Source organism: Pseudoliparis swirei, chromosome 2 (genome assembly GCF_029220125.1).
Source record: "Pseudoliparis swirei isolate HS2019 ecotype Mariana Trench chromosome 2, NWPU_hadal_v1, whole genome shotgun sequence".
Classification (NCBI taxonomy): Eukaryota; Metazoa; Chordata; class Actinopteri; order Perciformes; family Liparidae; genus Pseudoliparis; species Pseudoliparis swirei.
Window position 1 is genome coordinate 11,480,117 of NC_079389.1, and position 27,870 is coordinate 11,507,986.

Consider the following 27,870-nt stretch of genomic DNA (forward strand, 5'->3'; position numbering starts at 1 on the left):
TTCAGAAGTACTGAACTTATGATGATTTTGGGGGGACAATAACTGTAGATTTGAGTTGACAAATATACAGACTGCAGAATACATTATATAAGGTATAGTGAATTTTTTGTAAGTTCTGATTTGAAAAAAACATCAAGTCCCAGGCTTTTTTTCCTCACAGCTCTAATGGTCGTTAAAACACGTCCCCCAGCTGATGAAGGAAAATCAATTACTTTGTCAAATCACTGTGTTCCTGTTACATGGTGTGGCTGTAATTGACATGACGAATAAGTGCTTCATCTGTGCTTCGTCCATCTACACTGTGAGACGTTCACATCACATACAAAAATAGATTAAATTAAATCACCTTGCAGAGACATTTGACCATATATTTTAACACCCAACTTAAGTCTTGGACACAATCACGACTAAATGAAGCTAAATAAATGTACAACCAATTCAGCTTAAGTTTGTCATCACTTTTAGAATAAATAGAATGGGACTTCCATTTACTCCCTTGCCAACAACATACATCTGATCTGTCCACTAATTGTTGGGACCATGGTTTAAATATAACAGACAGACTAATGTGTTTAATTGGAAATGTGTGCAACACAAAATACAAAAATACCATATGTATACACACAAATATAAACATAGATATATAAACACATAAATATATATATACACACATATATATATATAAAAACACACTTATATAAACACAGATATATAAACACACATATATATACAGGACTGTCTCAGAAAATTAGAATATTGTGATGAAGTTCTTTATTTTCTGTAATGCAATTAAAAAAACAAAAATGTCATGCATTCTGGATTCATTACAAATCAACTGAAATATTGCAAGCCTTTTATTCTGATTTATTGCTGATTATGGCTTACAGCTTAAGAAAACTCAAATATCCTATCTCTAAATATTAGAATATCATGAAAAAGTATACTAGTAGGGTATTAAACAAATCACTTGAATTGTCTAATTAACTCGAAACACCTGCAAGGGTTTCCTGAGCCTTGACAAACACTCAGCTGTTATAAATCTTTTTTTTTACTTGGTCTGAGGAAATATTAAAATTTTATGAGATAGGATTTTAGAGTTTTCTTAAGCTGTAAGCCATAATCAGCAATATTAAAAGAATAAAAGGCTTGCAATATTTCAGTTGATTTGTAATGAATCCAGAATGCATGATTTTTGTTTTTTTAATTGCATTACAGAAAATAAAGAACTTTATCACAATATTCTAATTTTCTGAGACAGTCCTGTATACACACACACACATATGTACAGGACTGTCTCAGAAAATTAGAATATTGTGATAAAGTTCTTTATTTTCTGTAATGCAATTAAAAAAACAAAAATGTCATGCATTCTGGATTCATTACAAATCAACTGAAATATTGCAAGCCTTTTATTCTTTTAATATTGCTGATTATGGCTTACAGCTTAAGAAAACTCAAATATCCTATCTCTAAATATTAGAATATCATGAAAAAGTATACTAGTAGGGTATTAAACAAATCACTTGAATCGTCTAATTAACTCGAAACACCTGGAAACACATTTTCAAATGTTTGATTTTGTTTTGCTGTTATAAATCTTTTTTTTTACTTGGTCTGAGGAAATATTCAAATTTTATGAGATAGGATTTTAGAGTTTTCTTAAGCTGTAAGCCATAATCAGCAATATTAAAAGAATAAAAGGCTTGCAATATTTCAGTTGATTTGTAATGAATCCAGAATGCATGACATTTTTGTTTTTTTAATTGCATTACAGAAAATAAAGAACTTTATCACAATATTCTAATTTTCTGAGACAGTCCTGTATACATAAACAAATATATAAACACACATATAGTGTATATATAAAAAGTTATGTGTATATGCCACAGTTAACAAATATTCAACAGCGCGGAATAGAACTGTATTTTATTCTACAATGGGAAATATATCTGGATGCAGTCATACAGAAGCAAAAAAGTGGGTTGTGAGAATCCTGGCTTCTCTCAGGCATGAGTATGAATCAGACCTGCTTGGTTCAATCTAATCTCTGACAAGAAACAACAAGCCTTTGGGACACCCCCCTGGTCCACCTCTATACTATACAACATCATAAGCAGCTCAATGCAGGGGGTTAGATCTACTGTAGCTGTCAGGGGAGAAATGTGTTTCCATTTTACTACTTCAGAGCAGCTAAGACCATACAAATGCTCCTCTATTTCCCTCACTATTGCTCACTTGTTTGAATCTCTCTCCTCTCTCTTCTGCTCCTGTCAGTTTTCCCTCAGTACACACACTCAAGGGGTTCCCTGGTGACTGCGTCCCATTACTATCCTGAGAATGCTGCACAACAGAGCTGCACCGCCGATGTCCCCAGTGATGCCACTCAAATTCCCACATTGCCAAGTCAAGCACTGTGCAAGGCAAACAGGGTTGCTTAGCCACAACCTCATCACTTCTGTCATATTCAACTTCAAGATGTAAAAGGGATATGTGTGCACCATAAGTGACTGACTACTGGAAACTCTATTTCTCTATCACAATTTAGACAAGTTATTTCAGCAACCAGGTTCAACACTGGTCCAAGGCAGACATCATTTAAACTAATTCAATTAGAAATCATTTGTATTTTGTAATGATGCAAATTACTGGGTACAAAACATCCTCACCTTACACATTTAATATATTAGATCAAATTATGTTTTCTGTCTTTGACTTCAAGCACTTATTGTGAAAATATAGGCGTGTATATAGTTGGCTAATGATACAAAATTAGCTCATCACAGATAGTTACAAGTTTGCCGAAAAGTGATATGATTTTGGAGTAATTCACAAACATCATCTCCACTGTATAGCGTGTCCACCAGAGAACAATGAAATGTTTATTTTCAACTGTTACAAAGGTCACACATATCTTATTAATATCTTGGTCACTTTTCTTTAGAAAATCAAAGTTCATTATTTAATAGACTGTCTCTGCACAGTTGAGTAATGTAAAACAGTTTTAAGGAGTTTTAAGTACAGATACAGCAGAAGATCGTTCACATGGTCCCACTATCAATGTTTATCCGAGTTACTATGATTCCACGAGGGTCTCAGGCATGATTGTGCTAATCACCTGACACACCTGATTTCCAGATTCATTTTTCTCCATTCATCTTGAGCAAATGTAGCGACAGTTTGCAAACTGTTTGTTTTGAGTTGTCAAAAAGGAACCAAAGGCATGTATCAACATGGAATAAATACTACTGCAAGATGTCACCAGCTGCACACGATATGATGAATTACAATCATATGTTAATCTGCCGGAGTAGCAGTAATGGGTTGTTTACACGGCGCTCCGTCACAAACCTTCTTGGACCGTTTTCTCATCTACAGACACGGATTCTTGAAGAGACAGGAGTGCCCGACCGCTTTGCAATACTAATGTTCAGATTTAAGTTGTGTTTGTTTTCCAGTAGCATAGGAACAACTAAAAATGCATTTATGAAATAAAATGTCTTTAATTAAAAATTAACTGAGTTTGTTGATGCGTTTCTAATTACTTTGTTTAAATCTGCCGGCCTGTTTTTGTTGTTGTTCCCCAATATGTAACTTAAGTGCTGCCAAGACTGCCTGAAAATATTGTGTGTGTGGGAGGGTCATCCTTCATCGCTCACTGCATTTCTCTCTGACATGCATGCAAAGTCCTATAGTGCGCGAGTGTGTGTGTGTGTGTGCGTGTGCGTGTGTTTGTGTATGTGGAAGGTTGGCCACAGAGCAAACAGTAGTGGGTCCAGCAACAAGGTCAATACCAGCATAAACACCTTTGTATTTCCCCAGCCACCAACAGTGTTAGATCCTGCAGTTTGACCAGCAAATGTACTAATGACTGGAACTGATTGTTTTCCTCAGTCAGGGGAACGAAAAGGATATCGCAGTTTTATATCAACAGTAATTAATTGATGCCGTTATTAAAATGCATACATGATTGTAGCTTATTCCATAAGAAAATTATTATTTAGATTTAAATACTGGAAACAGGGTGGCTCAGTGGTTAGCACTGTCGCCTCACAGCAAGAAGGCCCTGGGTTTGAATCCCAGTCGTTCCAGGTCCTTTCTGTGTGGAGTTTGCATGTTCTCCTCGTGCCTGTGTGGGTTTACTCCGGGTACTCCGGTTTCCCCCACCATCATAAAGACATGCTCCGCAGCCTCACCCCGGTTCGTATGGATGTGAATGAATGTTGGTGGTGGTCGGAGGGGCCGTAGGCGCTGATTGGCTGCCACGCTTCCGTCAGTCTGCCCCAGGGCAGCTGTGGCTACTGATGTAGCTTACCACCACCCGGATGACTGTGTGTGTGTATGACTACTGGACTCTGTAAAGCGACTTCGGGTGACTTGAGAAGCGCTATATAAAATAAATGATTATTATTATTTTACGATTACAGGCCTGATCCGCTGCATACAATCAATGGATTTTTTTTCTCCAAAAGAACTTGGAAACTGTTGCTCCCTGACAGTATATTATTTGTATAATATTGGACATTTTATATGAGAAAATCTACAAATTAAAAACACTTAAAGTGGCAATCTTGACAATTTTCATGTAAAAGGTCTGTTAATTATATCTATTGCCAAAGGAGGTAAGATAATGGTGATTGAGACTATGGTCCAATAATGAAAGTATTTCAATATTTCGACATTTGCAATATTGGGTGAGTGTCGGAGGCAACATTCACTCAATAGAAACTCTAAATCTACCAAGACTGAAATCTTACCACTTTAAATTACTTAAATACTTATAATATTCATTTTTAAGAAACATCTTCATGAACACACAATCACACATAATTATTACACTAGTTCTGGCAGGTAAAAAAGGATCTCAAGATATTACAACATGGTGGCTTCTGTGTTTTGTTTGTTTTACAGTTAGAGTTCTACAGTTTGTCTGAAGTCAGTCTGGACAATTAGCATTTAGTAAAAGAGTACCATCATATGATCATAACATAATTCCAGTGAGTGCATCATAATAGTATACATTATAGAGCAACAGCAAATGTCTTCATAACCTAAATAAAGAAGAATTATTCATTAATTCTTTATTCATATAACAGGTAGCAGTGAAGTGGCTGGATTCAGAGTTGTCCACTCAAGAAATGCCTCATCATCTGACACTTTGGTGGTTCTAACTATCTTTGACATCTCAGATATGAAGTTTCATGTTGAAGGCACACGAAGATGAAGTTTGCTAGTCTCAGCTGTCTTCGGGACTTTTATGATTTCATCATTGCTGCAGAAAGAAAATATTCTCCTCGAAATGTATTAAATAAGTGAAACAGCAAACAAGGTCATATTTTCAGGAAATTAGAAACAACAATATATATTAAAGTGATCATTGTAGTTTATGAAATATGTAAAGAGATGCTCCTGCTACTGTGTGTAAATAAATGAGAATAAAAAGTAAATAGAAACATCACAAGCACAGACAACCTTATAAACTATACTACAACTAAATTGCTTCCTCACTCCATGGACTCAATATGCGATTTAAAAGAGCCTGGCGGTGGCAATATTCCTCTGATATGGTGTTTAGTTTTAATAGGAACCCTCAGCTCAAATATGAGCTGACAAACACAGCAAGACAAACACAGTCTCTCTCCGGCAATGAAATATACACTATCAAATAGACCTGTACCTTTTTGAATCCACTGTGTGGGTGAAACTAAAGTGCAGAACAGCATTCTGATATGGCTTTGAGGGTGATGACAGCGCCTGACAGGGTGGAGAGCGCTGGCTTTGGGCTCGGTGCGAAAACACAAACTGTGATTGACATGATTCCCTGGCCTTCGAGAAGTTTACCTTTTAATAAGAGCTCAGAGAGGCCCTCTCAACAACCGGGTACAGGCGCTCACCGACAGCAGGCGATGGCTGGGGAGGTGTACGTGCATGTATTTATGTGCGTGTGGGGGGTTGCTTTTGTGCGTGTGTGTGCGTGTGTGTGTGTCTGTGTATCGACGTGTGTGTGTGTGTGTCTGTGCCCACTTATAGCAGATTTCAATCAAGGATTTTAGCTGTGCCCAAATATCCCCTCTCTTTTGGGCCAAGTTGTTTGAAGAAAATGAGTTGATTCAGGATCAAGAGCCTTTCTGGAGGAATTTAAGTCTATTTGAGGATTATGACTTCTTCATCCTGTACAAAGCCTGCAGAGAGAGCTATATGCTAGCCCTTGGAGGCCAGGCTTACCAATGCATTCCAGACATTGATATCGAAGTGATAAAACCCAGGACAGATAGTATAGTTTTGGGCAAATATCTTCAAAATAAATAGAGGAGTTGAAAACTTTCCAGTTTATTATTATACAGTGTCAGACTATATGCATGATGGAAATGTAAGCCTTAAACATAATTGCAAGCCAGCTCACTGACTTTGTGAAAATATGGGGACATTTCTCTGTACTCTTGGCTGCGTTAACACCAAAAGTGTTGCACATTTTTCACGTGAGTAAATCCCATGCAAAGTCAACGTACAGACGCAAGTGTTTGCGTTTGACGCAAATTTGCACGGCGTTAAAAAATTTAAATATTTCAACACCAAGTTGCAAAAGCCAATCAGCATTGAGATGCTTCGCCGTTGGTGAATCTAACTGGCTGCTGCTGCTCTAATGGCACTGGAAGCTGCAGTTATTCAGACGTAGTCGGTGACAGTCACCGAGCTGTGTGAGCCTACGGGTGATGTCATGTTCCGACGTTTGTGGTATGTCCTCAATAAGTATAAAGCAGAACTAGTGGTTAGTTCTTCCGTGGTGGATGGCGGAAAATATAATGGTTTCCACGGAGTAAAGCCACAGAGATAAGCCCCGCCCCCTATAAGGCGCGAATGACGCGAGTGATGCGAAAAGCCACAAATTGTCAAGCGAGTAAACTCGCAACGCTTTTGGTGTGAACACAGCATTAGTTTCTTGATTTAACAAATTGCTGCAATGGCCACATCTAACTTGTGATTTATAATTATCAAACCAAGACATTCTCTGCAAGCCTTGATCATCATCTTCAGGTTTCAACCAGACTTTCTGAGGCATCGACAACAATGTCACCACTGACCTGAGCTGCGATGTCGAGGATTGAGACTCTACAGAAGCTTCATTAGTTCTCCAGCTGGTGGGTGAACTACGCTATATCGGCATCACAGCCAGCTCGGTGTGGATCATCTTTGAAATCTGTCATTATTTACCTTGTTTACAACATAACCTCAAAGCAAAACAAGAAATCAATAGAAAATGGGGACAAATTACTGTAAGTGTCAATATTTAAGACAGCTGAGATAAAAGGCTCTCAGCCTGGAATAGATTCTTTCCATTTACCTTAAGCTTATCGAGCAGAGGGTTCGTCAATTGCTGATAAGACCATTAGTTAGTTGTTGAACAATTTAGTATCATTATAATGTTAAATATAACAAATGGAGGTTAGTCAAAGGATGAAATCAACACCCAGCAATTGCACTGCCTGTTCTTTTAGTTTATTAATTTTCCCTATGATTTAATGTAAACTTAAGAAAGATATGTTTGATATCCAGCAAAGTCCACCATGTAATGTTCGTGGGTCTGAACGTTTTTTTGCAATAAATAATCCACCTTCAGACACAGAGTTACCTTTCTCGACATAATAGACGAGGTTCTTTGAACCTTTTCTTAACTAGTCATCGAGTCATAAGCCCCTTTCACGCAGCCTTTTCAAGGCGGGGCTGTTGCTCTGTTATTCTGCCTTGCTGTGTTGATAAGAAAGGAACGGAGGCCGAATGGAGGGACAACGTTGTTCCGTCTCTGAGCCGGCAACAGAGGCAGTCAAAGGGACAGACCCAACAAGGGACCGCCCCAACCACCAGGTGAAAAAGCAAAGCCAGCGTAACTAAACATCTTCTTTACAACAGTACCGTGGAATTTCTATCACAAAGGAGCGATTGATATCAGCAACAACTTTTTGATCCAAAAAGTTTAAAATGACTAAATGCCAAGAAATACTCTGGACTAAAGGGCTGTTATGCAACATGCAACACAACTCACTTACTTAATTCGACACTTTAAAAAAAAAAGCACTCATCTCAGCTATCTCCTAATAGTACAAGTCTCAAGAGAGTCGGCTTTGTTGAGAAGGTTACAGGACTTTGTTTGACCCCCGGAGCAGTGTGGCTCTTGGAACTGAGGCTCTGCCGTACTTCACACTTATATCTTTTGTTCCTGATCAAATGCACCCACCCACATACAAAATACAGCCACACAGACCCGAGTGAGGTGATCATCCCGGGCAAAGGAAGCCATGAACAGGCGGGAGAGAGGAAGTAGCATCTCCTACAGACAGTCGCAGCAGGGGATGGGCTAACTATAGCCACATCAATGACTAACTCTCACAGCAAGGACACCTCCCTTCACTTTGAAAATAAAATAAATTAAACAACAAAGGGGGAAACTGACATTCACTGCCTTTCAGTTTATTGCACCAAATAACTGCTCGGCATACGTCCAGCACAGGATCATTGTTGAGTTCAGCTGCCAGTAAGACAACAGTGAAATGAAAAAAAGAATCACCTTCCCAGCAGGAAGGATGATTTTTATATAGATTGTAGATGAGGCAGAAAGAGTTCCTTCATCTACTGGCCTAATATGGTCATTCCAACACAGGAGAAGACCCATCTTTGTACTTCTTCATGCATTACATACACAATCAATAATGGAAAAATATACACTGCGAAAGGCCTTAGTCGCACTGCCTACAAGCGGCATTGATAAATGATTTTGTGCCAGTTATGACAGCAAGGTGCATGCAGTGAAGAGAGTAGAAGGCCTTTTTAATAGTGCACGGAGAGAATTAAATCAAACCCAGGAGGGCCTCCACTGGAAAGGAGAGATGCTGCATCTCTGTGCTCTAAATCACAGCTATACTTAAGCGCAGCCCTCTCTTTCCCCATTTTTCTACATTATCAGAGGAAACCTGTCACTGCTGTCTCTTGGAAAGTTTACAAATCATGATTTATCAGAGAGAGGATCTCTAAACACCTGTGTGAGAAAATAAGCATGCCATGCATTATTATTTATCGGCCAAAAAGTTTGTTTTTGTCTTTCTTTAAGTTCAGATGGTAATATTGTAAATATAATATATACAATATTTTACATTTGTATCCAGTGCTTTAAGAAACTGTATTTAACATTCTGAACATCAGATTAGCAGCAAACAACTATTAAAAGATATAGTGGAGTAATGTCTAACCAAGTGATGCTCCCTCTCGGTGTGTTTTTATTGGCGCTTCTACAGCAACTGGTAATGCGTCCCGAACGACAGCGCCATTGCAAAAGTGTCGCATCCACCCTATGGTTCCCCGTCATGTTAAAACTGTTCGGAAAAAAACTAATGATATACAATATAATTGCCATTTTCACTGTGGCCTCTGAGTACCTGTAATTTCATGTACAAACAATGTGCTCCTTTAAAGTCCTCAGTGTAAAACCATGTAGATCACAGCTCCTTATTATCCCAGGGTGGGAAAAATAAAAACCGCGGCTTAAGAAGGAGTGAAAAGTTTCCAAAGGTCAAAAATTAATCAAACTCATTACCTGTGGAAGAGAAGGATCCTGGTAGCTGCTAACACATTTAGCGGCTTTTTAACCTCTATTTTCTTTTCAACGGGGTGGAGATTCCCAAAGGAGCAGACGTCCATGGCTTCCCATTTACAACAGCATCATGATCTTTCATAATGATCCTCCAAGGCCTGTTTCTGGGGACAAAAACATGACCGTTTTGAAAACCGAAGAAAAAAAACCATGCAAAGAGCAAAGTCTATATAGACAAATATCATTTTTTCAGTAGTGTTTAAACCTGAGACTTTATGCATCGAGAACCTAAACCACATTCCCAGTTTGAAGCCACTTTGTGCAATACAAACAGGCAGAGCTACAGTAGAAGGGAAGAGAAGATCCTTCTTACTGGCCACCAAGGCCAGTTGCTGCTGCAGAAGGAAGTCACCGAGAACGAGCCTTATAAGGGGAAGAAGTGAACCTCGGCTGTTGGGCACTCAGTCTACTGTCTGCTCTCTCTTCCAAATGCAGAACTTTCTCTACACAGGGCTTCTTTTTGAGAAAACAGACAGAGGCACATGGTTATATACATAAGCCTGAATAAGCGCTGCGTCTTTTATGTGTAGGGAAATATATTAGAAAATTACTACTGCGAATAACTCAAATATACTAGCTGTCAAAGGGGATTAGTGTGTAAATATATGTTGCTGAGACAGACGTTGGACATATTTTTAAAAAACAAGTATATAATTTATATTACATATTATCTGTGTAAATATATACAACAGTAAGGTTAAAAAATTGAAAGGTGAACACTGTACATGTTGAATTAAATATTACATAATCTGCAGGAAAAGCCTCAATATATAATTTATATATATTTGATTTTATTTTAAACTTTACAATTATACAGAAGTTATCTGAAATCTGAAAATAATCTATTCCAAGATCATTGCAAATTATTTTCTCACAAGGAAAATTATAAGTGACCCCATTTAGAGTAATTTCTCACGCATAAATAGCTATGAGCCTAATTTTAGCTGATTTGGGTTGTTAGGTTTATGGGCTAAACATGCTGAATGTTTGACAGTAAAATGTTGACTGGCCACAGAAAAGTAAAGACACCATTCCGTTGATAAAAGCTCCCATATCGCAACATTATGAACTAGTCTTTAAAACCTGATTAAACATAAACAATTAACCTCTTAGCCCATTCCCTATACTATTTAGAAAATGGAGTTTAATTTGAACATTTTCATTTAACAATTAAAAACAACCTCTTATTCAAAGCAAACACAGTAATCTGCCTTTTACACAATGTCATGTTGGCCTATAATATGTATTAATTGCAGTAGTATTAAAAAATGTGTTTAACATGAGTCCGATTTTTTCCACAAGACAAATAAAAATCATAAAAAACAAGAAAACCGTTAATGCTCCAAGGGAAGTCCAGGCTGTAAATGTTCACAATATTCCACATTATATACATGTCATTCCAGAGTGCACTCCATGAGACGCAGTGTCAAATCTGTGTGACAGATTTAGGTGAACGCTGGTGAAAGGAGCCCTGCGTGGGGAGAGCAGCTTAGGGCTGACGCAAGCAGCCAGTACAAGATCTCCAGGCCTGCTTACCGCAGAGCCACGGCCCGTCCAGCCCACCGCCACCGACAGCCGAGCAAGAACCTGACACCATTGCCATCTTCTGACGACAACCACACATAACTCTTTGTGCCTGCATCATACACTTGAACTTTATACTGAGTTTAGAGACATTGCATTTGCTAAAAGATTGACGAAAACACAAAGCAAAGGCATCAATTTAGAATGCAACAATGGCCACGGTCGACAAATAAAGAAATTATATATTAACAGAGCTAATTATCTTCAGACTGACTTGGTCTATACACTAAATGGAACACATAACCTATAGTGAGAATTGAGCCACTGTATGAGACATATTCAGTATGTATAGGTATCATGTGGCGGTCATGTTTTACTTTATTTATAGTGCAATGTCTCCCTCTTTTGGGGACTGCTCCAGAAAGAATGCAGAAGACTGCAATTCCTGCAATTACCAATCATCTTCACCTAGACTGGATGCAAAATAGGAAGATCATAACGGCCCCTTAATTACATTTTAATTAAAATCCCGAAGATTTTAGCTTTTGTAACACTGTGTTCTCGACGATGTTTTTATCTTGTAAGCAGTAAAAATTGAAAATGTAATATTATTTTGCCCTACAAAAATCACTTGGGTATGGAGCCATTTTAATTTAAGACGTGATGATGTCATAGTTTTCGTTAGTTTGATCATAGCTGATTCAACTAGTTAAAAATATGGTGTCACTGAGCACTGGATGATGTATATTCATTCTCATATCTAGGAGATCTCTGACATCTAGTGGACAAAGTCTCCGCTACAGCGAAGGCCAGCTGCACCTGTCCAACGGTTTGTTTTTTTAAAGGCCAAAAACATTCCTTAAGATTACTGGCATGCTCAGAGATCAGTTAGATACCAAAAAGTGCCATTCATATTCCAGGATTATGGATTTCTGAATTATCAACCAGCGGTATTCGTTGTGTATTATAAGACATACATTTTTTAAGAAAAGAATTAGGGAGCTTATGCCTACCGGACTAGATCCAGTTTTGCTAACTTGTGCCTTTCTTTTTGACACTTAGTGGACGGACCCAGTCACCATTGTATCACCAAATTGAATTGGTTACAATCCTCGCCTTTGGAGTGACCGGATATCACTCCTGACACACACTAGGTGGCAGTATAAAAGTGGTTTTCAGAATGCACAACATCTCAGAGGTAAATATTGTACTTTAGAATTCACTACATCTCAGAGGTAAATATTGTACTTTTCACTCCACTATATCTCAGAACAATGATGTACTGTACTGACACTACAGACATACGATGATTTTATAGAATATGATGCATTGCTGTAGATTAAACTAACCAACAGTGTGTAAAGAAGTTCAAACATGCAGCATACAGGTTAATGCAGCAACATATATCCTGATATATCAGATATGATACTAAAACACTTTTACTGCACAGGTACTTTTACTTTCAGTACATTTTGCTGATGAATGACTGACTTGATTAAGCTTTTGAATGCAGGACATTTACTTGTAGTGGATTATTTCATCAGTATGGGATGACAAACTATTCCGATCCGTCACTCCAGTAAAAGTATTATCTCACTAACTACTTATCATTTAATTAAGTTTGGGAACTCACCTAGTAAACAGTTATTATACAAACACTGGTTCCTAACCTTGTCTCCAGATTCTTGAATTATTTTGATTAATTGAATAATTGTATTTTAAAACGCTTTTAACATACTCTGTATTTCATCAGAATTACAGTCTGAAAAGTTAGAATATTTACTATTTAGTGGCAAAATGAAAAACACCTTTATAGAGCCACCTAGCAATATTCATATTGGTGTTAGATATGTTCACATAATTAGCTGATGTAATCAATCACCTTGAGTAATATGTTTTAACAATTTAATTTAGGACAACTCTAGCATTATTCTCAGTACACAATATTCAACAAAGCACTTAAGCTAGGACACGAAGACCTGAAAGTTTGCTATGATCAATACTCAGACTCAAGAATTTAAGATTAGAAAGTGTGAAAGTAATTGAGGCCAAGAAGTTGCTCAATAAAGGTTACAGTATTGACCAAAAATTATTAATTAACTAGACATCCTGCCCGTAGGCAAATAACCTAAGGAAAGGGAAAAGAGCTGTTTGCTGCAGAGCAATTAAAACATATTTAAAAATAGCTCAAAACACAAAATCAAGACAGAAGGTGAAGGTCTTGAATATAGTTCACAACAGAGCATTGTGGGCAGTTGCATTAAAGTGTCATAGTTACCCAACTAGTCCAAGTTCTTGATATTTAGATGAAAGGCTTTTTTGTCCCTATATGGATATGTGAATGGATTATAAATGTTATCTGCAAACATTACAAATAATACATGGGCATTCTTTGTATTTGGCATATATTGTCAATTATTATCCATTTATGTTTTTCATAAAAGGATTGGATCAGATTTTAATACAATACTCAGTCTCATATTAACATTGAAAGAGTTATTGATTGTCATTTCGCTTGTTCATTTTTTTATCTTAATGGTGAAATACTGAAACACTCAAAAAGCTGGATTGGATATTGGTGACAATGGAGCCTATTTAATGAATTACATTCTATTTTTATATACAATATTATATATATATATATATATTTATTTATTTATTTTTACACAATGTTTAAATTCCTGTCCATGTTATAACCAATTTGTTGCTGAATTAAAAAGGTTTACACTTGAATTGTAATTGATTTTAATTCAAAGATTTTTATATCAAATTGCTGGTGTACAAGTTATTTTGTTTTACAAAGTTAAGAAGGCAATGTTAAAGTCATGCCTTGGGTTGCCTTACACAGAGCAGATTAGTCGTGGCCACTTCCACACAGCGAATCAGCCCTGGCCAGTACTTGGTATCAGCTGACACCCAAAGATCAGTTATCTGTTTAAGTAGCTGGACTGAATAAGCTGGATTTGTGTATCCTTAGCGCTAAAGAGATGCCTTAGCATGAGTCCAGTGTCAAGAGACGGGGTAACACAATTCACAAGCCGTGTAAGATTGTAACTTTGAGAAAATACCCACTTGATTTTGCCAACCCTAGGAACATCTTCAGGTGCAGTATGGGAAGGAGGAATGATTACAGCAGGAGTCGGTTTCAATACAACCTCTCGTGAGTATTGTATTTCACTTGAAAACATCTTAACACATCCTTTGAGAAGGAGAACATATTACAGGCACTATTGCAATACTGCAGCTTTTACTATTTAAAGAAATATTGATGTGTGTTGTCCCTATAAAAAATAGATGATTATTGATCTGCCGAGAAATATTTTATTATATCATGACAGGAGGCGCCACAGGATCTCCTATGTGGACCTTGTGGTTTGATTATTAAAGGACTGTTTTCAAGTTCAAGGAGGAACTTTCAATCTGAGTATGTTTCAGTGAATCTGGGTAATTTTGCCATTTGCAACTTACTGTATCGACTAGATACGTAGCGCGATGCACGTATCACAATATATTGCATCACACTATTTATTATGTTTTAATAAAACTGTAAAAATAGAGCTGGAAATACAACTTGCAATGTACCACCTGGATACTCTTAATACGTGGCCCACATATTGATGGCTGGCTCCTTTCCATTTATTTTCCCATTACTCCAGGTTAATTTTCCAGTTGCACATCAGGGCTACACCCTCTACGGGGGAGCGATGTCTTAACACGTTTCATCACCTCTTCATAAATCATGGGCACTAAACTGCTACATCATCCTGTGTCGGCAGGAGTTTGTCGGGATCTCATAGTGCCACTCTACAGTATACGGTCGCTTGCTTGTGAGATGCCATGTTGTGATTTTGGCCGGATCATGTGGCAGGCCGGGAGGTCACTGGCCTTCCCTCAGAAGAAAATAAACAGCGAAAACTTGTGTTACAGGAACAGAGGAGGACTTTGTTTGACACACATAATGGGTTTGAAGCAATTCTAAGGACATTTTAAATCAGTTTAAAGCAGGATTTGATTTGTAATGTATTGATAGTAATCGTTGACATATTGATACACTACCATTTAAAAACAATTGCACTATAATCGATATTTTTGCACAGGGTGAACTAGTTCATCTTTATCTCAGTGATAGTGTCCAAATGAGCATGAAATATCCCGATGACCCTGAAATGTTGTCTCTTGTGTTATTATATACTGAATGCAATGTCATGATCTGGAGTTTGTGTTAGTTTTGTGTCTTGTTTGGAAGTCCTTGTGTCGTCTGTCTCCCTGTGATTGTGTCTGCCTGCCCCCTGATCTGTCTGTCTGTGCTGGCCCTGCCTCATTGTGTCCACCTGTGTCTGTGTGTGTCGCGTCCCTTGTCCTCCTCTCTTGTGTATGTTGTGTATGTAACCCTGTCCCACCCATTCCCAGTGGTGGTTTGGTCCCGTGTTTTGTTGTTCCTGTTCTGGTTCTTCTGAGTAATGATTGATTGTTTGCAGCAATTGTTGTTTGGGTCCTCTCTCTCTGCACTGGGCTGACGACTGCGGACAAGCCAAAGCCAACAAGAACAGAGCAGTTTCAGCACTGCACGGTGCCTGCCGGGCTTTCTGCCGGTTCTTCTGGAGGAGATGTGAGAGTCCCCTCCCCGTGGTCCTCTGTGCCTCCCAGTCCCCGATGTTCAGTCCCTCCGCAGACTCCTCCAGACCCTCCAGTTCCAGTCCAGTCCCAGTCCGGGGTTCCGGTCTGCGCCATGAGGTGCATCTCCACAACTCACAAGTCCTCCCCTCCCCTCTCCCCTCCCTGTCCTCGTCCGTCCCGTCCCCCGCCCCGCCGTCCCCGCCCGATCCGCGCCCGGTTCGTCCTCCTCCGGTTTCCCCTCCCTGTCTGGTGTCGTCAGTCGGTTCTCTGGTTTTCCTTCCCCCGCCCGCCGCCGTCCCCCGTGTTCCGTGCCCCCGTCCGCCCGGTGTTCCGTTCCGGCCGCCCAGTCGGTGTTCCCCGCCGTTCCGTGTTTCGCCGCCGGTCCGTTCAGTCCCTTCCCCTCCCGTTCCGTCCTTCCCCTTCCGTTCGGTTCCCGGTCGTTCCAGTCCCGGTCCCCGCGGTTCGCCCGGCTCCCCCCAGTCGTTCGTTCTGCCCCCGTTCGTTTCCCGTCCCTTCCAGTCCGGTGGTCCGCGGTTCTGGTCTGGCCCCGGCCAGGGTCCTCACAGCACAACATCCCTGAGTCCTCCGGCCTCAGTCCCCCGCTCCAGTCCCCCCCCGTTCCGCGCCAGTTCCGCAGTCCACGGTTCCAGTCCCCGATGTTCCGTCACCAGTCCCAGTCGCCAGGTCCACTCAGTCCCCGTTCCAGTCCAGTCCTCCGCGTTGTCTCCCCCAGTCACCCGTCCGTCCGGAGTCCAGTCCAGTTCCCGTCCCCCGGTTCAGTCTCGTTCCCCAGTTCTCCCCCTTCCGTCCAGTCCTTCCTAGTCCCGATCTGTTCCCGTTCCCGGTCAGTCCCTTCCAGTCCCCCCGTTCCAGTCCCTGGTGTCTTCCGCCTCTCGCCCAGTCCCCCGCCCCCCCGCCCCGTCCCGCCCACCGGTCATCCGCTGCCCCCGTCCCGTCCCCCTGTCCCATCAGTCCTCCCGTGACCCCCCCCCCCCCCCCCCCCCCCTCCATCCCGCCGGGCCGCCTCCTGGTCCCACCCCCCCCCATCCCGCCCAGCCTGCCCCCGGTCCCCCTCTCCTGAGCCTCCCCCTAGCTCTCCCCTCTGTCCCTCCCCTCCTTGCCCTCTCCCCGCCTCCTCCGCCCGCCCCCTCCGGCCGCCCCGCCCGCGCCTGCCCTGCTGCCCTCCTCCCTCTGCTCCACTGCTCTCTCTCCCTCCTCCCACCATTCACCACACATTGTGGAACGCCTGGGTCCCTTCCTGTGTTGGGTGTCTCCTGTGTTTGTCTGTGTTTGTTTTGTTGTCGTCTCTCTCTCCTGGTGTTGTCTGCCCTGCTTGTTCCTGTTGTGTCCTGATTTGCCTGGCCCTTCCTGTTGTGTGTGCCTGCCTCTCTCTCTTTGTCCCCACCTGTGTCTCGTTCCCTGTTGTCCGTCTGTCTCTCCTGTTCGTCCTGTATCTGTGGCTGTTTGGTCCCAGTGTTTTGTTGATTGTTTTTGTTTTCCGGGTGTTGTTTTGTCTGTTCTGGTTTCTTGGAGTAAGTTTGGTCATGACATGCAAGAGAGTAAAATCACACTGTTTCTTAAAGAACTAATCTATGAACTGTCAGAAACAATGGCTATCCGGGGCCCCAAAAAAATGTGCGCGTGCAAGCAAGCCCCTGTTACAGTTTTTCTCCATTGCTTTGGCTCAATTCTTGAAACAGAAATTACATTCTCAAAGCTCTTAGTGCATTTGGTAAAATAGCCTATATGGTTCAGCACAACTACATAGATCACCTTCAAAAGGTCATATCTCACCCAAAACAGTTAACTCAAGCTTCAAAACCAAATCATTTTCTCATATAAATAGTCAGTGCCCCCAAAATGAAAACTTCCTTCTCGATTGCTGTGGCTCATCTCTCGAAAAAAAAGGACATTCTCAAAGCTTTAAATACATTTGCCAAAATAACCTAGATGGTTTAGCAAAACACTATGGCACACCTGCAAAAGGTAATATCTCTCCCAAAACAGACAACTCATCAGTCAAAACTAATTCCTTTTCTCATACAAATAGTCAGTGCCCCCAAAATGAAAAGTCCCTTTGTCATTGTTTAAACACTGCGGGTCAAAATGTTTAGATGTTTTGTCAGTATGGCAGTGGACCATAGAAATATCCCTCATGTGCACAATTCAATCTTGGCTTAGTCCTTTGACACTGAATGGTTACTGTCGTAGATGTTTTCTTTCCAGAATACTATGTGTATCAAACAGAAAAAAGATTACAGTTCTCCATTGCTTTGGCTCAATTCTTGAAACAGAAATGACATTCTCAAAACAACTCGTGCAAACCACTGGGCACTTGTTCACAACAGATTTGAATTTCCCATGCCTTTAATCAAATTGCAATTGTTTTAGAAACTCCTTGCAAATGACAAGTACAATTGCCTCCAGCTTGCACACATTTCAAATGATTTAGCACATCTGTGCAAACGGTTAGGTACAATTGCCTTCAGTTAGCCCAATTACCAATTGAATACATCTGGCTGGTCTAAACTGACTGTTGCTTCTCAGTCAAGTGGTTATTCTCTGCAAAACATCTTGGCATCATTTCCTTGTGTACATCATCACCTGCACAATAGTTCACTCCACTGTCAAAATCGTTCAGGCACATAATACCATGAAAAATATCATGGTATATATACTGTAATATGGATCTCTTGGATCATCGGCCTCATTTTCAGGTGCAACTAGAACTTTACTATTCAAGGGGGAGTTTCTCACATCCGATCACCAATCACACAGTCATTTTAGTTAGCTGACAGGTGCTATCCAGGAGTATAAATGCTTCCATCAAATATCGAGGGCTTGACAAAGTTCAGTAGAGTTTACAGTATGAACATGGAAGCACCTGGCCAGGTAAACGAACAAGGGCAACTGCCTGTTCGAGGAAGAGGAGGAAGAAGAAGAGGAAGAGGAGCAAGCGTGGTGGTGGAGGGTGTGTGAGCATCGGGCTCTAAACCAGAGGTCCCTTCTCCAGGCAATGGATGCTGCTTGTGCCGATGTCACAGCAGATCAGTGCAGGGGATGGTTGCGGCATGCACAGCGATTCTTCCCCCGTTGCATCGCAAGGGAGAACATCAGATGCGATGTTGATGAAAATCTGTGGCCAGACAGACGTGAGCGCGAGGATGAGCAGAAGAGTGAGGATGAACTCCAGCTCTGAGCTCCAGCTTTGCTTTACTTTCCAACTGTATGTTTTGTTTCAGTAGTGTAGGCTATACTTAATTTTATTTTTGATGTGCTTTTTGTTTGATACTATTTTTTGCTGTACACATTTTCTGTTTCGGTTTTGCAATTACTGTAACAATTTCCATGGCAGTATAAGTGCAATACAGTATGTGATGGGAAACCTTGTTGGCTCCTCTTGAATGAATCTTTGTTCTGTTTGATACACATAGTATTCTGGAAAGAAAACATCTGCGACAGTAACCATTCAGTATCAAAGGACTAAGCCAAGATTGAATTGTGCACATGAGGGATATTTCTATGGTCCACTGCCATACTGACAAAACATCTAAACATTTTGACCTGCAGTGTTTAAACAATGACGAAGGGACTTTTCATTTTGGGGGCACTGACTATTTGTATGAGAAAAGGAATTAGTTTTGACTGATGAGTTGTCTGTTTTGGGAGAAATATGACCTTTTGCAGGTGTGCCATAGTGTTTTGCTAAACCATCTAGGTTATTTTGGCAAATGTATTTAAAGCTTTGAGAATTATCTTTTTTTCAAGAGAGAGATGAGCCACAGCAATCGAGAAGGAAGTTTTCATTTTGGGGGCACTGACTATTTTTTATGAGAAAATGATTTGGGTTTGAAGCTTGAGTTAACTGTTTTGGGTGAGATATGACCTTTTGAAGGTGATCTATGTAGTTGTGCTGAACCATATAGGCTATTTTACCAAATGCACGAAGAGCTTTGAGAATGTAATTTCTGTTTCAAGAATTGAGCCAAAGCAATGGAGAAAAACTGTAATTCAAGAGGAGCCAACAAGGTTTCCCATCAGATACTGTATTGCACTTATACTGCCGTGGAAATTGTTACAGTAATTGCAAAACAGAAACAGAAAATGTGTACAGCAAAAAATACTGTCAAACAAAAAGCACATCAAAAATAAAAATTAAGTATAGCCTACACTACTGTTACAAAACATACAGTAGGAAATTAAAGCAAAGCTGAAGCTCAAAGCTGGAGTTCATCCTCACTCTTCTGCTCATCCTCGCGCTCACGTCTGTCTGGCCACAGATTTTCGGCAACATCGCATCTGATGTTCTCCCTTGCGATGCAACGGGGGAAGAATCGTCGTGCATGCCGCAACCATTCCCTGCACTGATCTGCTGTGACATCGGCACAAGCAGCATCCATTGCCTGGAGAAGGGACCTCTGGTTTAGAGTCCGATGCTCATGTACTCCTTGATTAGTTCAGTTCTAGTTGCACCTGAAAATGAAGCCGATGATCCAAGAGATCCATATTACAGTATATATACCATGATGTTTTTCATGGTATTATGTGCCTGAACGATTTTGACAGTGGAGTGAACTATTGTGCAGGTGATGATGTACACAAGGAAATTATGCCAAGATGTTTTGCAGAGAACAACCACTTGACTGAGAAGCAACAGTCAGTTTAGACCAGCCAGATGTATTCAATTGGTAATTGGGCTAACTGAAGGCAATTGTACCTAACCGTTTGCACAGATGTGCTAAATCATTTGAAATGTGTGCAAGCTGTAGGCAATTGTACTTGTCATTTGCAAGGAGTTTCTAAAACAATTGCAATTTTATTAAAGGAATGAGAAATTCAAATCCGTTGTGAACAAGTGCCCAGTGGTTTGGAGGTTTGCACAAGTTGTTTTGAGAATGTCATTTCTGTTTCAAGAATTGAGCCAAAGCAATGGAGAAAAACTGTAATAGGGAACATCCAGGGTCTCTCTCTCTCTCGCTTTAGTAGAGATACGCTCATAGGTTTCTTGAAAATGTGTTTTTCAGCATTAAAAAGCATAACAAATGACTAATCAAATGAGGAAATATTAGCCGACTAAGACCAAAATGACACTAGTACACAAATTGACTAGCCTAGGAGGTGAAAGACCTCGACGACATGTTTAATTAAGAGGAAACAAAGCGACAGAGAAAACAATTGACATTTTACATTTAACACACTTTGAACTAGATTCCAATCAAAGTAAAGTATAGCCTGAACTCTCTACATTAGTTAGTTATTTTTCGTCTGATCATTAGTCAACCCATAGCTTAATTAACAATTCCAGGATGCTTTAATTTCATTGGTTGCTCGATTAAATCTCACCTAGATACAACAGATACGGGGTTTTTTCTGATTGGCTATTGTGTAGCCCATTTCTTTTTTTTTGATTGGCTGATAAGTGGCTCCTCACAGCAGAACTCCAGGGGAGCGCTTGATTCCTCCACGGTGAGGGCAGCGCGGCCAGCTCATGTTTGCGCGCTGCGGCACATTATAACATTAAATAGCCGAGAGTTTTTTTTCAGCATGAGAAATTCGATGTGTGGCGGGAGTGCGTGACTTAAGACCGAAATGCGTGAGTCTCACGCTCAATGCGTGACACTTGAGAGCCCTGATTAACGTCTACCGTATTATAATTAATTATAACACGGTAGACGGTAATTAAGCTACCACATTGCTGCTAATGGTCACCTCAACACACAACCTTATAAAACAAGGCACAGATCCACAAAACTCATGTTTAAAAGCGTCATGCTGACCTGAGGGAAATTCTAACAGCTTCCGTTACCACAAAAACGCATCAGTGAAATACTCGTCAGATTCACTAAGAAATACGAAACGAGGCTCACCTAGAATGGGATAGTGTTTTAACAAAAGTGTGACTGAAATCACAGGTCGTAAAACGAATGCCTAAATCCAATGAAATTCGATATAAATGTAAACAAAAAGTTCTCGAAATGTGTTCACATTTGATCAAAGCAGTTAGTAAAGATAGTTTACCTTTAGGTTGCCTTTACCTGGCTCGGTGTCATGGCGGCACCCATCCATCGACTTCGCCTTCAAGCTAACACTAACAGGCAAGTTGTATGTAAGTCTCCTGAAGTTACCTAAATATACTGCTTCTTGAGACTAAAGTTGCTAACTTTGAAAAACGCATTTTGATAGTGCGTCATAAAATGTAAATGTGATTAAGGTCATGTTACATATTGTGGCAGGGAAAGTAATGTAAGATATTATATTGAATTACTTTAACAGTCACTTAGGAAGTAGTGTTCCAGTGTATGTGTCAAGAGCTTTTATTGTGAAGGATACAACGGAATAAACCGTGAAGAACTTTTACAGCTTCATTATTTATTTATTTTTTTGCCATTTGGCAACATACGCAGTAAAGGATGGGAAGGGGTAGGAACGAAGTAATTTGTACTGCGAATGTATGAGTAATTCGACTTCTATGGTCAACTAGTGCTACATTCCAATAAATAGGTAGCGCTAGGGAAACATTAACAAAGTTACTAAATACATCATCATACAGTATGTTTAAACATACCCCACACCTACTTCATGCAAATGCTGTCCATTGGTGGTGCATTATAAAGGCCATCCTTTAGGTGCATGTTTTTGTTTAGAGAATAACACGGCAATCTTTTCTACTGTGTGAAAATACTGGTATGTTGGTCTATCTTCTGTGAGGTCATTTAAAGTGGTAGTGTTCATCCTACAAGAACCATGATTATCCTCACAGCAAATTGTATAGCAAATATGTGAGAACTGTTTGTGGTACACGGTGGCACCACAGAAGAAATATCTGTTTCTTTAGATGTTTTAACAATAGAACAAGTTTGCATAATGCAATCCATCTGTAAACTACCTCACTTCTGGAGTATCTTTTCCCCCCCACAGGCTGAGGTTGGAGTTCTGCCATAACCTGTCTTACATGTGTCTCTCTTACAGTACTCGTTCGGCTAAATTTGGTCCAAGCCTACTAATAAACAGAAATCGTGATGAAAATGTTACTCAACCCAATTGCCCGCAGGCTGACTCCCATAGTAACCTGTGGTGCAAAACCCATCTGGACCAGGTATTGTATCAGACACTACTACACTGGACTATAGTTCTGCCTTTAATACCATCCGCCCGGGAAAACTAATCAAGAAGCTGACAGACCTCGGCGTCCCAACCAACCTAAAACTGGATCTCTCTGACTTGACAGAAAGACCCCAGGTGGTGAGAATGAAGGACGTGGGTCCACCAGCTCACAGTCAGCACAGGATCCCACAGGGCTGCCTGCCTGAGCCCTAACTATTCCCCTGTACAGACACCACCCATGACTGCACCTCCCACCACAACACCCACCATCATCAACACATACACCGGGACCACCGTCCTGGGGGGGGGCAAGGGGAGCGGGATGGAGTCGGGCTACAGGACCCTGGTGAACAATCCTGAACGGAGAGAGAATCAACAAGATCCTCAACAAAAAATAAAAGGAGAATAATATACTGACCTGGAAGAACCTCTCCTCTGCACACCTCATCATCATCAAGGACTGAGGTGAGAGGCTGACGCTGACAGGCAGATGATGACCTGAGTGGTGACCTCACACTGACTCCACACACCACAGCCACAGAAGAAAGTGAAAAAGGCCAGAAAAGGCTTTATTTCATCAGGAAAGCTCTCAAAGCTGGTCTGACCTCTCACCCAGGCCTATAGCACCTCACAGAGGAGAGCATCTCAGCACAGGGACACACTGAAACACCACACAGGGAACAGGCAGAGAGAGAGGAAGGAGTCAGGGGACACAAGACAGGATCACAGGGAATGGACACAACTCCGGACCATGGACTCCCTGTGCAGCAGCCGCAGAAAGGAAAGCAGCAAGCATTCAGCACTCAGACACCACTCATCTCTCAGCTCTCAGACACACACAGCACACACATACAACAATACACACAGGACAAGGCGGACAGCACCAGCAGACACGCTTCTTCACTTCACTCTTCACAGTTCCAGTCTGAAGACAACAGACTGATACTGCAAGTACCTCCTTGGAAACTGTGAAAATGCAACACTACAATCAGTGCAAAATTAATATCCCCTATCCCCCAACCTCAACCCCTTTTCCATTACAATATCCCTGTCCCTCCCCCCTTCCTCCTCCTCTTTTTACTATTTTACTTACTTTGATACTGCTTACATACTTACTACTTATACTGTAAATATTGCATACATATTAGATATGTTTTACTACCACATTATGTTTTTTTTTACTGTGTTTTTAGTGTTGTTTTTTTGTTCTATTATTGTGTGTTTGTTATACTATTTATGTTGTGTTGTGTGTTGACTCTTCTGATGTGTCTAAAAAAAAAAAAAATGTGTCTTGACTGTTGGTCTAGCAGTTGGTCTAGGCAAACCTTGTTTGAACCTACTACACAGTGTAGTCTACACTGAGAGAGAGGTGACCAAAGGGACTGTTTATATATACAGTATTTAAACCCTTTACCCAAACAAAGACAGGAGTGTGGACAACAGATGAGCTGGAGCTGTAAAATATCAGACCAAATTAAAAAAAGATGCAAGAGGATGTGCTTGGGATGCTGACTGACAAGCACCTATTGAGTTGTACAACTGATTATGCCGTACCACGTGGTTGATGTGTGCTGTGGGAGATTTCTTTATTTTAGTTCTTACGGTGATACTTTCTTAAATATTCAACAAGATCAGAGGTTGAAGATTAATTATTATCCTTGCTGCCTGTGTCCCTTTGCTCTGGTATAGTCTATCCTCTCTTATACCATTAAAAGTGTCTGATTTTTTTTTTTTTTTAAGTTGAAGCAAATGTAATGTCTATATCTGAAAAAGGTTTCTCTATACAGAAAACCTGGCAGCCTTTATGTGGACAGGAGAATGCTGTCAGTCACGATACCTGTCTGGATTGATGGACGCAGATATGGAACAGTGCCACATGGTTTGAAGTCTAGTAGACGACACATGCCAGCTTCCTCTTCAACATGAACATGTCTGGGGAGCGTGAGATTTGAGGAGATTCTCTGTAGAACTGCAGGGGACGTCGGGCTGAGGGTGTCAGATCAGTGTCTCCAACTGAAATGGTAATCATGCAGAGAGCATGGCATAGACAGGACATGCTTCCTTTAACCCAGGGGTCGGGAACATATGGCTCGCGAACCATATATGGCTCTTCCGGTGACGGCATATGGCTCTCAGACAATTTAGAGTTGAAAAAAAAAAAAAATCTCTATCGCGCCAGATTACAGCAGAAGTAATGTAAGGTCCTTTTCTTAAAGACGTCTTTGTTCTTTTATTAAACTAAACGTCTGTTATTGATCGTCTCTACAGCAGCATGTCATTCTGTCTCTACGTGTCGCGCGCGCAGAGCTCCGATGCCGGCGTGTGCGCACGCATCGGGGCGGAGCAAAGAAAAAGTCACCAACACCCCCCCCCCCGTAGCATCATGCAGCACCAGAAGTCGCATTAAAATTATACGTTAAAAATACTATATGGCTCTCAATGAAGTATATTTAGAAATATTTGGCTTTTATGACTCTCTCAGTCAAAAAGGTTCCTGACCCCTGCTTTAACCCATCACTGCACCACTTTGTAGGCTTTTGTTGACAGACAAAGACAACACAGGGTGAAGTGCTGCTGCCAGAATTGTTTCTAACGTCAATGCTTCTCGGATAGAAGTGAAAAGAATAATAGTTCAACACAGTTCTTTATTTTGAACTTGCAGACATGTTAACAGTTCTCCCTCTGTGCATTAGATGGCACTATTGTCCCTATAATATGATCGTTAAACTCACAATGAAATCTGAATGTCCTTAAATCATCATTACTGAGACAAGCTCTCAACATATCTGATACAAACAAGTTAAAGATGGTTTATATTATCATGCCGTCTGCATTAGGTTTTATGATTATGATGGTCTAAATAGTTACAGGTTTGGTGTCATTAATGCAAGTGTTAGTAGCGATGGATGATCATATAATGACTCGACTGCAGCGCAAATAAGAAATGCTGTCAACACCATAATTAACCATTGAAGACAGTTGGTTTGTAACATGGCTCTCACAGATTGTTGCAGCAAATTATCATATGTATATTTTAATAATTAAAACAGTGACACATTCTGTTAAGATTATGAAACCAATATCAGTAGATTAGATTTTTCATGTTAATAATTTACTCAAATGCAAAACCAATCAAGGCAAGAAGCAACATACTGTATAGAATGTGACATCTTATACAGGAGAGCTTATTATCTGGTACCTCCTGACACTTGTTTGTTTCATGTAGCCTACCTGCAGTTAATATTGCGTATTGTCATTTCAAATGAAGATGCATGACGCTAGCTGGCTTACATCCTGCAGCCACTTTGCCTGCATATGTTCTTGTCTCACTGAAGGATTACCTTGCATTCTCTTGCATTATCGTACATGTTATACGTTACTGGTTTTATTTAGAACGACAATTGTAAACATGCTTTTTCAAGTGCTTGATTGTGCTTATGAATTATTTGGAATCATCTGATTACAGAAGAATAGTCAATGAAAAGACGGATCAAGGTAATCTGATCTGCTTAGAAATATCTGTGAAAAAGTGATTAAAAGTGTATAATTACAAAATGACAGTATTTTTGTACAGAGTGCCATAGCAATACGGTATACAACACACACACAGACACACACACACACACACACACACATTTATATATATATACATATATAAATATATATAAACCTTAATGGTGCATATGCATCTATTTGATGTGCCTAAAGACTATAACACACTTCTAATATTTTAATGTGAAGACATTATTTGAAGACAGTCAGTTAGATATACAATGCACTTATTTAGACAATTTTAATCAGCCAAAATGATCCAGCACATATAAACATTGACTACTGAGTTTGCCTCTATGGCGCTGCTGCTTTTTAACATAGATTTAGGCCCTCCTTCCTTTCATTTGCATTGAAAAAGTGATTGACCCAACACTGCAGGATGTTTATGCAGACACAGCATTCAGTGTATACAGCAATTACAAAATGACAAAAACACATGTTTATAAAAGCTGTATACTTGTACGGCTTATACTGCGAGGGTTTTTACTACAAGATGGATGTAAAGTGATTTATTTCTCCACAAATGGGATATATGTCTAGGTGTACAGAATGAACAGCATGGAGTATTATGCAGGAGAGAAACACTTCCTCACTCCCTCTACGGCAAGGTGGTCCGTGCTTCACATCAAAATAGAAAATCTTCTACACCTGACAGAGCTCATCTGACAGTAGAACTCATTATACTGTAGGCAACTCAACTCATTATCTGCTCTACCTGGTGTGTGTGTGTGTGTGTGTGTGTGTGGGTGTGTGTGTGGAGGGTGGGAGGGGGAGGGGGTTATTTGCCTCAGCTTTAGCATGTGTGTGCACATCTGTGAAAAATGACATTTTCCCTTTGAGCGTACATGACAAGGCATTGCGGAGGCATCATGTTTCATCCGAACACAATGTGGCCATCGAAGGACAGGCTAGTTTTATAAATTGCCCACAGTGACAACAGGAGGAATGGAGGGCAGCGTTTTACTAAATGTGACAATTCTCTGACCTTTACAGCATATCCATTGTTATAACTCACACACATCCTCGTATTTTCACTCAAATATGACAACCTGTGTCTTTCTCTTGCCTTGACCTTTTCCCCTATGTATGTTCACAGGCGTAACTCTGAAACCTGCTCCCAGTTCTTTGATTTAAATAGGTGGCGTATGCTCGCTAAATAACCACGTGTTTCATTGGAGTGGCTGTAAGGGTGATATTAATTATCATAATTGCAATGACCATGTGGACTAAGATTATTGTGTGGCTACTGGGCAGTCTGTTCTATTGGAGCCCCTCTTAGAGCGTGTGGATTGCTCATTGACTCAGCCAGCAGTAGCGTTTCCTAGCAACACCTCTTGAATGTACTGTACAGTACATCCCCATTTCATGGGCGCCTTTAATAATCTGCTATGCTATTTCCATGTAAACTTGTCTGTATGATGTATTTGACACTG